Source organism: Protopterus annectens, chromosome 6.part0 (genome assembly GCF_019279795.1).
Source record: "Protopterus annectens isolate FY-2018-M chromosome 6.part0, PAN1.0, whole genome shotgun sequence".
Lineage (NCBI taxonomy): Eukaryota > Metazoa > Chordata > Ceratodontiformes > Protopteridae > Protopterus > Protopterus annectens.
Window position 1 is genome coordinate 1605117291 of NC_056737.1, and position 14345 is coordinate 1605131635.

Consider the following 14345-nt stretch of genomic DNA (forward strand, 5'->3'; position numbering starts at 1 on the left):
TAGTGTTCGCAGAAACATGTACCATATACCCACCCAAACATGAAGACTGGCAGATGTAGATAAGGGGAACTCACTCTGGCTCTGCAGCCATCCTCCATCAGCATCACAACTGACTACAATAGCCCCTGTGGGATATACCGCAGCAGACACCTCCATCAACTGTAAAGTCCACAACAGTACCCCACCAGGGTAGCAAAGAGCATGAACAGATGCCATGTGTTGCCTGAGTAAACAAACTGCAGCCCCACACACCGCCATCCTTCCCAGCTACAGGAAAGCTGTGCCTGATGTATGAAGCCATGTCCAACCTGGAATGAATGAACATGTTGCACCTTGTACAATCTGAATGGCAGTGAGCTATGCACATGAGAGACCTGAACCCCAGCACTGACATACATAGGACAAGCTGTACAGAATGATCCATAACACAGAAGGCACCCCACACTTCAGTAAACTCCTGGTACAGGTCAGCCAGAGTGCCACATATCGACACCCCTCAAGAGGCATCCTGATGAGTGTATGGGAGATGGTAGGCTACCCTGGGTATCACTGTTATGTCAGAGGTAGACAGAGGCACAGTATACCAACCATGACATATGTAATGGCAAACTCCAGTTACAATGTGTGTCGAAGGACAAACACACCCTGTGACTACCATCAGAAATGGCCTACGGAACATTGCTAGTGTTTGCCAATGTCCACCCATGTTGTGGAATACACTAGCAATGTTGGACGAGCCTGGTGTAGGTAGTCCATATCTGAACATATTGCAACATGGTCATATGTGCACAACTGGCCCCTACACAGTCTGTTGTGCTCACTATGAAGATGTCAAGCAGTGATAGGACTAAAGCCCAGGATACTGTCCACCACAGTGAAAGTACCGAACCAGTACACTATACGGTACTACAGTGTTAGGTCATTATGAAAGTATGTTGAGAACTGTCTGCAAAGTATCCCATGCAATTCCTGCAGGCACAGTATAATCCCTGTTGTGGCAGACACGAAGCAGTTGGCCAGTTAGTACACAACATGACACCCAGCACACAATCATAAACGTGCGATAATGTCGAAGGTCACACACACCCAAATATGTGGTGGACTTCAGAGTGCAACATATGGAAAGCTCACACTGGGCATGCTCGCACACTTTGATAAATGAGGCATATGTCAGACAACATGCCATGGAAAGGCTGAACTGGGCATGCTCACACACTTAGGCCATATCTCCATGTAGCAGTTGGCCACACATATTTGGTATTTGTGCATGTCAGTCCAGGAAACAACCACAACACAGCAATCAGCCCAGTGCACACAGTAAATGACCACAGAGACATAAGTGATATAGTGGATCGCCGTCATATGCAAACATCTGCCACAGATACACAAGTTGGTCATAGGAACAGGGAATGCTATGGCAATAAAGACCTGCAAACAGTAGAACAGCACAACAAATATTGTGCATCCGACAATTGAACATATGGGTGTAGAGGTCAATACTAGGCTTCTTGCCCCAGGGAATGACAGCTCAGCCAGAGTGTGCTTGGCATCTGCATCCCCAGGATAGTAGGCTACCGTGCCACTGTAAAGTAGGTCACAGAAGGCAACATGTGAGGCTAGTGAGCTGTGCCTCTGTCAAGCAGGGGCACCGTGGAGGTCTCAGGGATTGAATGTGCTAAGCCACAGCCATGTTGTCGGTGTGTGCTGTGAGAGGGTTGCTGAGGATCTCTGACAGTAGGTGTCCGTCAATAACAGACTGAGGGAGCCCTATCTGCATTCTCTGGATGATTCCACTGTCAACACTGTGTTGTAATGAGTATGTGTGAATGAAGTGCCGTGCTGGAACTGTCCACAGATGTCCTCCCTCTGTGGGCTACAGCTCTGCAATGTATTAGGTCACTCTGTCTGTTGAACGGCATATATGGCGGTGTACAGCTGACAGGTGTCTTGTTGTGGAGCAGTCATGGGTATATGTGGGATAGCATGACCAATGCAAACTGTACACATGCTCATAGGATGCAGTTGTCAAGGATTATGCTGAGTGGCCAGTATAGTCCTCCAGCATGGGTCCTCTGAAGTCATCCACCCAGTCTACACAAGTGTAGAGTCTGCTTGTGCTAAACACAGTTTGTGTGCAGTGACAACCTTGCCTGGGGTGGAGATGAGATATGGATGTCCAGGGAAAGGTGGGTATGGTCAGATATCAACAATGGTGGTCTACCTCTGGTGTGGAACAGTGAGTACCCACGTTGCAGATGGACAGGTGCAATATGTATTCACCCATGTGGCTGTGGTGTGTGGTTCTGCCATAGCACATGGACCCACAAATTGTAGTGGCTGTAGGGTAAAGTGGTAGAGGCCTGAGTAGTTCTCACACACAATATGCCTGTACCTGATGTTAACAACTGGAATGGTGTATGTGAATACCTGCATATCCTGGCACTGTTCCCAGGGAAGCTAAGTGTGTGTCCTGGATGTGGGTGTGGTGTTCTGGACTGGTTGTGTTGTGTGTTACAGGTCCTGTGGTCCCAAAGCATGGTATAGAACATAACCTGCCAGTGCGATGTGCATATCTGACCCTGACGTAGGTGGCTGCAAATGCATATATATGCTATCCCCCACCTGACAGGTAGTACTACATCTACATACCTCTGTGGAAATAAAGATGTCAGCACCCTAGAAATACTACAGGTGCAGAACAGATGCCCAATAATTTGGATAGTGCGCTCTGCTAATGCATCTCCCTCAAGTGTCATAATATAGTTAGATAGGGGTTCGAATCCTGCAAATGCTCCATGTGTGTGGGTGAGTGGGGTTTGTGTGTGTGAAAGGCTGTGAGAGGGAAATGTCCCTTTTGGCAACTGGGAGAACACACTACAGGATGCACACTCCCCTTTCTAAACACAGATGATGTCAGCACCCTATAAGTACAGCAGGAGAAGAGAAGCCTCCCAGTAATGCGAATAGCTCGCTCCGCTAATGTGTCCGTCTCAAGTGTCATAACATAGTTAGATAGTGGTTTGAATCCTGCAAATGGCAAGTGTGGGTGTTTGGATGACGGGGGTTAGTGTGTGTGAGGGAAATGTCCCTTTTGGCAACTGGGAGAACACACTACAGGATGCACACTCCCCTTTCTAAACACAGATGATGTCAGCACCCTATAAGTACAGCAGGAGAAGGGAAGCCTCCTAGTAATGCAAATAACACGCTCTGCTAATGCGTCTGTCTTAAGTGTCATGACATAGTTAGGTAGTGGTTTGAATCCTGCAAATGGGAAGTGTGTGTGTTTGGATGAAGGGGGTTACTGTGTGTGTGCAAATTTGTGTGAGGGAAATGTCCCTTTTGGCAACTGGGAGAACACACTACAGGATGCACACTCCCCTTTCTAAACACAGATGATGTCAGCACCCTATAAGTACAGCAAGAGAAGGGAAACCTCCCAGTAGTGCGAATAGCGTGCTCTGCTAATGCGTCCATCTCAAGTGTCATAACATAGTTAGGTAATGATTTGAATCCTGCAAATGGCAAGTGTGTGTGTTTGGATGAGGGGGGTTAGTGTGTATGAGGGAAATGTCCCTTTTGGCAACTGGGAGAACACACTACAGGATGCACACTCCCCTTTCTAAACACAGATGATGTCAGCACCCTATAAGTACAGCAGGAGAAGTGAAGCCTCTCAGTAATGCGAATAGCGTGCTCTGCTAATGCATCCATCTCAAGTGTCATAACGTAGTTAGGTGGTAGTTTGAATCTTGCAAATGGTAAGTGTGTGTGTTTGGATGAGGGGGGGTTAGTGTGTGTGAGGAAAATGTCCCTTTTGGCAACTGGGAGAACACACTACAGGATGCACACTCCCCTTTCTAAACACAGATGATGTCAGCACCCTATAAGTACAGCAGGAGAAGAAAAGCCTCCCAGTAATGCGAATAGCACACTACGCTAATGCGTCTGTCTTTAGGTAGTGGTTTGAATCCTGCAAATGGTAAGTGTGTGTGTTTGGATGAGGGGGGTTAGTGTGTGTGAGAAAAATGTCCCTTTTGGCAACTGGGAGAACACACTACAGGATGCACACTCCCCTTTCTAAACACAGATGATGTCAGCACCCTATAAGTACAGCAGGAGAAGGAAAGTCTCCCAGTAATGCGAATAGCGCGCTCCGCTAATGCGTCCATCTCAAGTGTCATAACATAGTTAGGTAGTGGTTTGAATCCTGCAAGTGTGTGTGCTTGGATTAGGGGGGTTAGTGTGTGTGAGGGAAATGTCCCTTTTGGCAACTGGGAGAACACACTACAGGATGCACACTCCCCTTTCTAAACACAGATGATGTCAGCACCCTATAAGTACAGCAGGAGAAGGGAAGCCTCCCAGTAATGCGAATAGCGCTCTGCTAATGCGTCCATCTCGAGTGTCATAACATAGTTAGGTAGTGGTTTGAATCCTGCAAGTGTGTGTGTTTGGATGAGGGGGTTACTGTGTGTGTGCAAATTTGTGTGAGGGAAATGTCCCTTTTGGCAACTGGGAGAACACACTACAGGATGCACACTCCCCTTTCTAAACACAGATGATGTCAGCACCCTATAAGTACAGCAGGAGAACGGAAACCTCCCAGTTATGCGAATAGCACGCTCTGCTAATGCGTCTGTCTCAAGTGTCATAACATAGTTAGGTAGTGGTTTGAATCCTTTAAATGGCAAGTGTGTGTTTGGATGAGGGGGGGTTACTGTGTGTGTGCAAATTTGTGTGAGGGAAATGTCCCTTTTGGCAACTGGGAGAACACACTACAGGATGCACACTCCCCTTTCTAAACACAGATGATGTCAGCACCCTATAAGTAAAGCAGGAGAAGAGAAGCCTCCCAGTAATGTGAATAGCACGCTCTGCTAATGCGTCCATCTCAAGTGTCATAACATAATTAGGTAGTGGTTTGAATCCTGCAAATGGCAAGTGTGTGTGTTTGGATGAGGGGGTTACTGTGTGTGTGTGCAAATTTGTGTGAGGGAAATCCCCCTTTTGGCAACTGGGAGAACACACTACAGGATGCACACTCCCCTTTCTAAACACAGATGATGTCAGCACCCTATAAGTACAGCAGGAGAAGGAAAGCCTTCCAGTAATGTGAATAGCGCACTCTGCTAATGCGTTTCTCCCAAGTATCGTAATGTAGTTAGGTAGGAGTTTGAAACCTGTAAATGGCATGTGTGTGTGTTTGGATGTGGGGAGTTTGTGTGTGTGCATTTCCGTATGAAAAACATGTTAGTTTTGGCAATCAGGAGATCACACTACCTGATGCACATTACCCTTTCAAAATACTGATGTTGTCAGCACCCTATAAGTATAGCCAGAGAAGAGGAACTATCTAGTAAACCGAATAGTGCACTTTGCTAATGCATCTCTCTCACATGTCATGACTTAGTTAGGGGAATGAATCCTGCAAATGGCAAGTGTGCATGTGTGTGGGGGTAGTAGGGTGTGTGTAAATGCAAGTGTGAGCGCACAGATCCATTTGGCAAATACTACAATACACCAGATGCTGCATACTCCCCCAGTAAACACAGGGGATGTCACCACACTATCAGCACAGCCAAACAGGGCTAGTTGGCTAGTAATGCCAATAGTGTGCTCTGCTACTGTGTCTATTACCATTGTCAGAGTACAGATAGGTATGTTTTGGTAACCCACACCTGTCACGTGTGGTTGTGTCACACAGTATGACCTTGTGTGGGTGTTTGTACATAACAATGCATGCCATTGCCTAAACCAGCAATGGCATTGCACACATGATGTATGTGTGTGACACATACACATAAATACCTGTGACCTGCAGTAGTTACCATGTCTGACACATGCTTCGAGTGGATAAATGGTATTTGCAATGTATACCAATATGACTGTGTCTTACTGTGCAGGGTCCACGTGGTATGTCCCTATACAGTGTGGGTGTCTATGGTGAAAGACCTACAGCAGGGGATACACATCTGGTCTGGGCCATATAGTGTACATGTAGTTGATGTACAGGTGCTGCATGTTCCCACCTGTTGTGGTAGTGGTAACATGTCATTCCACTGCAATTCGGTGACCACATGCTGTGAACCCTTCAACTAGTGTGTTGTAGCTACAGTAATGCTCACACACAATGTTTGGCTGGATGCAGTCCGGCCATATAAACACAGTTCTTGAGACTGTCATATTGCCAGTGTTGTTATGGAGGATAGGTGGTCTTCCTGTGTATGGGAGGGTTGTGTGTGCCAGGCTATGAACCAGATGGCAGTCCGACACACTGTCAGCTGCACATGAGTAGGCCCTGATGGTTTGTGCTGTGCCAACAACCTGGAGGTGTGTGTATCTGTGTTACCTTGGGATACCACCCCCCTATCCATGTGTGTTACATGTGTAGGGGACGACAGGCATGGTATGGGGCATAACCTGTCAGTGATGAGTAACACCTGTGAGCCATGAATCATGAATCTGGTACTGCACAGACATTGCAGTTCACCGTGCTGAGGGCAGTGTCTGGTGCATGCATCTTCCGTGTACACTGCTGTTGTTGTGTAGCAGCACTGTTAGTGTCCTAACCTGTGTGATACCCACGGAGGTCGCTATGTAAACCATGTCCTGCAGCATAAGGCAGTATGTGTGTACCAAGGAGCTTTGCCATTATACATCGGGCCATGGGTGTCACGTGCAAGATGACCCTTGCACATCATTGTGGCTTCCTAGCATGTAAGCACACGTTGACAGCCAGTGGATACCCTATGAATGACAGTGGAGACTGAGCATAATGTAGACATACAACACCCTTCCCACATATAGTGGTAGAATACCTGGTGAGGGTATGTTGGCAACCAACATCAGGCTCATACTGGCCTGTGCCACATGCTGAGAGATCCATTCTATGTTCCCTATCATGTATTCCAGGGAGGTATGTCTCAGGCAGCCATACTGGCATGATCAATGAGTGAGTCATATCTGTCCATGCCTCTGACTGACCTGTATGCATGTGTGCTGTGGTGGACCATAGTGCCCCTGAGGCATATCACTGTGACCTTCACCAGATACAGTCTGTTGAGCGGGACCCCAGTGCAGCACACAAGACAGGTACCTGACACGTCTGTAGCAGGTGTGTTGTGTAGCCCTACAGGCTGTGAGTGTGTGGCACAGGGGATGTGCGTGCCATGTGTGGCATGTGCTCTGTTCCGATGGAACATATGCCTGTGTGCCAGCTGCGGAGGTGTGTGATGCCCAGGCAGGCTGCTATTCTGAGTCCCCACGTATGCCCCAGTGTGTTCAGCATGCTGTCAGTGTGTGTCAATGTCTGACTGGTATTGTAGTCACTGTAATATATTTTATTGATTTATTTATTTATCCTACATTTGTTGACTGGGATAGTCCGACTGGATGCATGTCCATTTCCAGGGAGGCCCGTGGAGACAAGCTATGAGGGTAGCAGATACAGCATTACATAATACTAGCATTACATATTACAAACAGATTATTTACAGAGATTACATAAGTAAGCAAGTCAAACATGTTCCACAGGTTAATGTTAGACCTGAGCACAAGTCAGGATTAAATTAAAATTACACAGTAAAGTGGTTCACAGATTTTACACATTCGAGTTAGCCAGGCTTGATACATTGACATAGCCAGTTAAGTGACAAATGTTGTTTGAGTCTACTGTTAAATTGACCTAAGGTGGACAGTAGGGTAATATCAGCTGGAAGTGAGTTCCAGGATCTACTTATAGGGTTTGCAAAGAGAGAATCACCGGCTGTGTTATTAAACTTGCTAGTCTGAAGTAGTACTTTGTTAGAGGATCGAAGCGGTCTAGGATTGTTATAGTGGGTGATAATATTTGAAGTGCAGGAGTATTGTCTGGATTATAGAGGATTTTATAGGCCATAATCAGTTGGTTATACTGTATTAGGCTGGGTATTGCAAGCCAACCAAGCTGATTTAGATTGATGCAATGATGTGTCCTAAAAGGCAGCCCAGTGGCAAACCTGGCAATGTGGTTGTAGCAAATTGAGTGTTTGTTATGGACAGTCTTGTTCATATTCGAGAGTAGAGGGGATGCATACAGAAGGGTTGAAACAAGGTGTGAGCGAGCTATGGCACCTTTAGCTGGAGGGGCTAGGAAGGCTTTAATTCTGTAAAGTGACCCTAGTTTTCTATTGATGGCTTTGATAATCTGGTTAACATGTAGGTCACATTTGAGATTATTGTCTATGATGACACCTAATAGTTTCGGAGATGGGTCATGGGAGATTATTGTGCCATCAGTTGATGTTATGGTAACGGTGAAAGTGGTAGACCTACGTGTTGGTGAAATAACAGCAGTTTAGTTTGATTGGGATTTAGGATCAGACGATGTTCAGAAAGCCAGTTTTCTATTGTATTAAAGGTGGTCTGGGTAGCTGACCATAACTCTACTGGAGATATGGCTGAGCAGATCAGAGTAGAGTATTCAGCATATTGGATACAGCTGACTTTTGGGATGACAGTATAAAGGTCGTTAATGAAGATGGAGAACAGCAAGGGCCCTAGTATAGAGCCTTGTGGTACTCTGAGGGTGTTAGGTAGAAGGTTAGAGAGTTTGTTCTGCCAGAGGCCAGCCTGCTGTCGACCATGCAGGTAGGATTGAAACCATTGGAAGGCTCCAGTATCTAGACAGTCTTTGCAGGGTGTGGAGTACAAGTTGGTGATCAACCATATCGTATGCCTTTGAAATATCCAAAAAGAGGGCTGCGGATATATAATTATTGTTGCAAGTATGGCTTATGGTGTTAGTAAAGGCTAGGAGGCCTGACGTAGTGCTGTGATGAGGACGTAAGCCATGCTGAGTGTCTGCCATAATGGGAGTTTAGATTAGGTGGTGCATGACTTGTCTATGACGAAAGTTTCCATAATCTTTGCAAGTGGAGAGAGTATAGCTATTGGCCTATAATTGGAGACTTCAGTAGAGCTGCCTCCTTTGTGAAGTGGGATTACATATGACATTTTCCAGATGGTGGGAAAGTTAGATTCTAACATGGTTCCTTTGATTATCTTTGAGACGGGGTAAGCAATAGCATCATCTGGTTTTGATAGGTACTCGGCAGGGAGTTGATCAGCAGAAAGTTTAGTGGGTTTCACTGTTTCAATCAAGGTACGGAGAAGTGAAGTGGCAACTGGTTGGCAGCTGGACGCAAGTAGTTTTCTAGGGGTGCTACTTTCAGGACCAGGGGAGCTAGGAGGTAGATGGCTAGCTAGGGCCTGAAATGTCTCAGTAAAGAACTGGTCAAAACTATCAGGAACATCTTCAGGGGTATTATCAATAGTAGCAGCAGGGATTGGGGTTGACGTTTGTCCAGGATGTAGTATATATGACATGCCACCTGACAGGGTATGGCATTACTGGGTTCAGAGAGACCAGTCCCCAGATTGGCTGTGTGGTGGCATCCCACACATGTGTTGTACGTTCCTGGCCAAGGGTGATGGCTGACTGCATACATGTGGCAGCTGTGACAATGACACATGACTCACATAAACCACAACTGGACCATAGAGGTGATTCACAGGTTACCTTTGCACATGCTACCCTAGTAGTGTGATTGCCATGGTGAGTACCAACACATAGGGCCAATGGGGAACAACATACTGAAGGTGTGTATGTGTGGGTGTACCGCTACTGTTTCATAGCACTGACATATATGACTGCACACATGGGTAAATGCCAGGTAAGATGTGTGCAATGTGTCACAGGCAACTTATATGCGTACAGGACAGACAGTGACGTTCTGTCATGTGTAAAGTTGACATATGTATCGTACGCTATGCAGATGTCACTAGAAGTCTACAGAAGCACTGTAACTCTGCATTACAGGTGTAAGCAGTGTTCCAGGGGACCCCAAGCAAACATGCATGCAAACAAAGCTACAGTAAACAGGGCTGGAAGTAGTGCATTATACAACAAAGAAGGGGTAACAATAACAGTAAGTAACAATGCAAATATGTAGGCACTATCAACATGTACCCAGGAATACGCAGCACAGATGCCCATGGTAGAACCGATATTATGTCATACTTATTTGTGATTTGGATTACATTGGTACTGCACACATATCTACATGCGCCAACATCCACATGGCATAGTCGTTGTGGGCAACTTGACACCATTACTGTACATGTCCACCATTGCATATCACTACTTGCGTTAGCTTTCCCCCTGTGCTACCCATGTATGCGGCTATCTGTTGACAACCTTACCACCGGCATGCAATTATGTGCAGCTGTTATACTTTGGTATGTACTATGGGTGCAGATAACAATTCAGGACATTCATACAGTTATTGCAGCAGGCATGCTGGGATAAACACACAGTCATAGCAGCACACTGTACTGTTACCAACATGATACTACTAATACACTTCTATGTAGTCACCCTGTGCATCAGCAACGTGTTTACCTGTTCCCACAATGATGTTGGAGATTGCAGGAGGTGGCACAGTGTCATCATATGCACAGGGTGTGGATTAGGTATGCCTGAGTCAGCCACTGATACCACCAATTGACATGTGTGTGTATGTGTGTTGGTGAGGGGCAGCAGTACAGGGTGGGGCAGTGTTGGTGCAGTGTGTGCATGTATGTGGTTGCCCTAGGTGTTAACATTTCTCATGTGTGTATGCACGCACACAGTTCCACCTCATGGCTGCCATATACAGGGGTTTGTGGACAGCCACAGACTGCACCTGGCAGGCCATACAGATCAGTGTCTGTGTGCATGGACATGGTACCTGTGCCTGGCAGGGGTGCTACGGACCGTATCCAGTACAAAGCCAGACTGGGTACTGTCATCAGAAGCGGGAGTGTGTTGACTGGACACAAGTCCCTGTTGGGACTGTCCAGAGCCACGTGCACGTGGTCTCCTGGGGCGTTCCGATGACAGCACAGACCCAGCATTGCTGGGGCTGCTGCTGGCACTATGGGGGCGTGCGCGAGCCTGTTGTCGTCCGCGCCGACTGCCAGCTGCTGCTGCTGCCGGCATGCGGCCACGTCGATGCCGCAAACGCCCACCATTGCCCTGGCTCATGGACATCTGGTTGTGGAACTGCTGTAATATGTCCCCACAATGTCTGTCTATGACATCGGTGAAGTTACGGATAGCATCCGCAATGTCACGCATACTGTCTGTCATGGCTGTGCGACATGCTCTCAGCTCCCTCAGACCCTGTCTGGTGTACCTTTCCATACGTGACTGTGCCTGCATGACAGTCCGAAACATAGCTGAGGTTGACAGACCTCTTTGGGCACGTCGGCCAGAGGCAGTACACCCACGGATGCTCCCACGAGAACCCATGGGCAACTGTCTGTGTGGTACCATCGGAGGACCCTGCCCATGGCTGCTGTGTGGGGATGCATGTGCCACAGGTACCACATTACCCTGATCTATGCCCACAGTATCCTGTCCATCACCTAGGGACAATGGTGACAAAGGATGTACAGGCAGGATGACTGTGCGCAATGATGGGGTTGACAGCTGTGTACTGTCAATTGGCTGACCAATGGCAGACCCTGACACACCTTCCTGTACCATTACACAAATATCATCATTACCAGTAGCCGTGGCACAGGATTCAGGTTCCCTGCTGCAGGTCACCAGAGCAGCCCCAGAACCTGTGGGATGAAGACAGGAAACACAGTTTACAGTCTCCAGACATTGTTACCAATGATGCACTTATACACATATGCACACATGCACACATGGACACATGCACACATGCACACATGGACACAGGCACACATGCAGACATGCACACATGGACACATGCACACAGGCACACATGCACACATGCACACAGGCACACATGCACACATGCACACATGCACACATGCACACGTGGACACAGGCACACGTGGACACATGAACACATGCACACATGCACACGTGGACACATGCACACATGCACACATGCACACGTGGTCACATGCACACACGGGCACATGCACACAAGCACACATGCACACACGCACACGTGGACACATGCACACATGCACACGTGGACACAGGCACACATGCACAGATGCACACGTGGACACAGGCACACCTGCACACATGCACACATGCACACATGGGCACAGGCACACCTGCACACATGCACACCCCGCAGTATACACACAGAGCACTACTGAGTTACACTACTGTTACTAGCATTATCAGGACTATTATAGGTTATGTTAAACACACTCACCAGCATGGATGGCCTGTCTTGCTGTAACCCTGGAGGGACCTGCAGAAATGATGGGATTAATGTCAGTGGGCACAACTGTGCCATTGATATTGCATATGATACAGTGTACAGAACAGTCAGGTGTACATATGGCATATTACCTGCACGCTCCATGTCCTGCTGCCGTGTGGAACCAGCCTCCATCATAATGCAGGTGTACTGCTGTTGGTGTTCCGGGGCTGGAGCCACAACACTTAGGAGTAGCCCCTCCAGTCTGTTGAGGGGGGGATGTGTGGCCACCCCACCTCCTGTGGCGACCTGTTGCCTGTGGATATCTGATGCATGCTGCCGGACACTTCGGATTAAATCACTGCAGTGATGTCGTACCTGCTCATACGTCCTGTTATGCGTGCCAATATCATTTACCCTACGGACAAGGTCTTGCCACAGTGCGGCCCTCTCCTGCTGATTCTGACTGGTGCGGGAAAACAGGATGTCATACTCCCGCACCAGGCTCTGGTGGATCTCCTCATCTTCTGCCACAGAGTAGGCGGAGTTACGCTGTCGCGCCATCTCCCTGGAAGAGAACACAAACAGGATATCAGCAGACCATGTCAGCAATATATGGCACACATACTATACATGATACTCATGTGTAGTGATATACTACTACTCCCATATGTTGCATGTGTGTGTGTCGTGGTGGATACACAGGTACATGGCCAGATATCAGTGCTCAGCCAACACCTGTGCAACAATACCTGCCACATTCCACACAACATAGTAGCATGCCCCATCGGTCAGCACACACTGACAGGTGCAATGCACAACCTCACTCTGGGGGTTCATCCCAAGGTACTGTATGTGGGACACCGTCCACTACTGTGATGTGGACAGACGTTACTCAGCCTGGATATACATATCCCACCACCACCACCAGCACAGTAGACTACTTTGATATGTATGTGATTAGACAGTTATTCACTTGCTGGGACTGAGATGGTATCCATGCAGCACACTGGGCCAGTGGAAGCCACAAGCCACACTGCTGACCCCTTTGCAAATGCTTACCACGGACATGCCACAGATTGCATGGAACTTGCACACACATTTCTAACCCAGACCCTATGCACAAAGGTTAGGCATCCTGTCCGGTGGACCCCAGACAGAGGCAGATTGTATAACAATAGCAGGAGGCTACTGCAGGACAGAGCACATTCACATTAAGGGAAGGCATCTGTGGTCAGCACTGGTACTACGCTACGGTCCTTCATAACAACGGCCACGGCCTACTCTGGGAGGGAAATGGACACAAACACTATGGATGACCACAAGGCCTTCTTCAGTTATGTTACACATATGGACCACATGCCTCAGATATGCTCTGTGTTAATCCACACCTACTTAACATTCAACAAACACACGGATATTGGCAACAATCTTGCAGACATGTTCGGTGCACGTATCCCCCCTCCTTCTCTCCCACCTTTAAAATATTTATCCCAGCTGGATGTAACCTCCCTATCATCTCACATGTCCAGGTGAGGGCCGCCCTCAGCAGAGAAGAACACACAGCATCGCTGTGACCTCGTGGTACCCCTGGATGTGTGCTACCGGCACTCCGAGAGGACATACAACCGCATATAACACTGATAGTTTATCTTGGCCGTACTACAGGATATGTACCTGGACAGTGGCATACAGCAACAGTGGTCCCACACCACTAAGGGGCACCTCGACTGACCCTGGGAATTACCACATCATATGCATAACGGGCCTGGTCTGCTAAGCTATGGAATTATGCAGTATGGGATGCATATGCAGTGACATCGGGTACCTGCAGACACTTGTTCCCAGCCAGTGTGCCTTTGGGATGGGCTGATCCTGACTTTTGAACCTGGCTGACCTTTCAAAGCAGTCACTACAGCCATTGCTGGGCCAACGCACAGACAACTGCTGCCAGGATCATGGCCTAAGACTGATTGACATGTAATGTATGGTCATCCCCTTTTGGTGGAACTACGTACACACAACATATCACATGGACATACCTATGGATACAGACCTATGACACATTTGGAGGGTTCACAGTATGCACACTATTAACCTGCTACTTTGCATTACCTCTGTTTGTCGCAG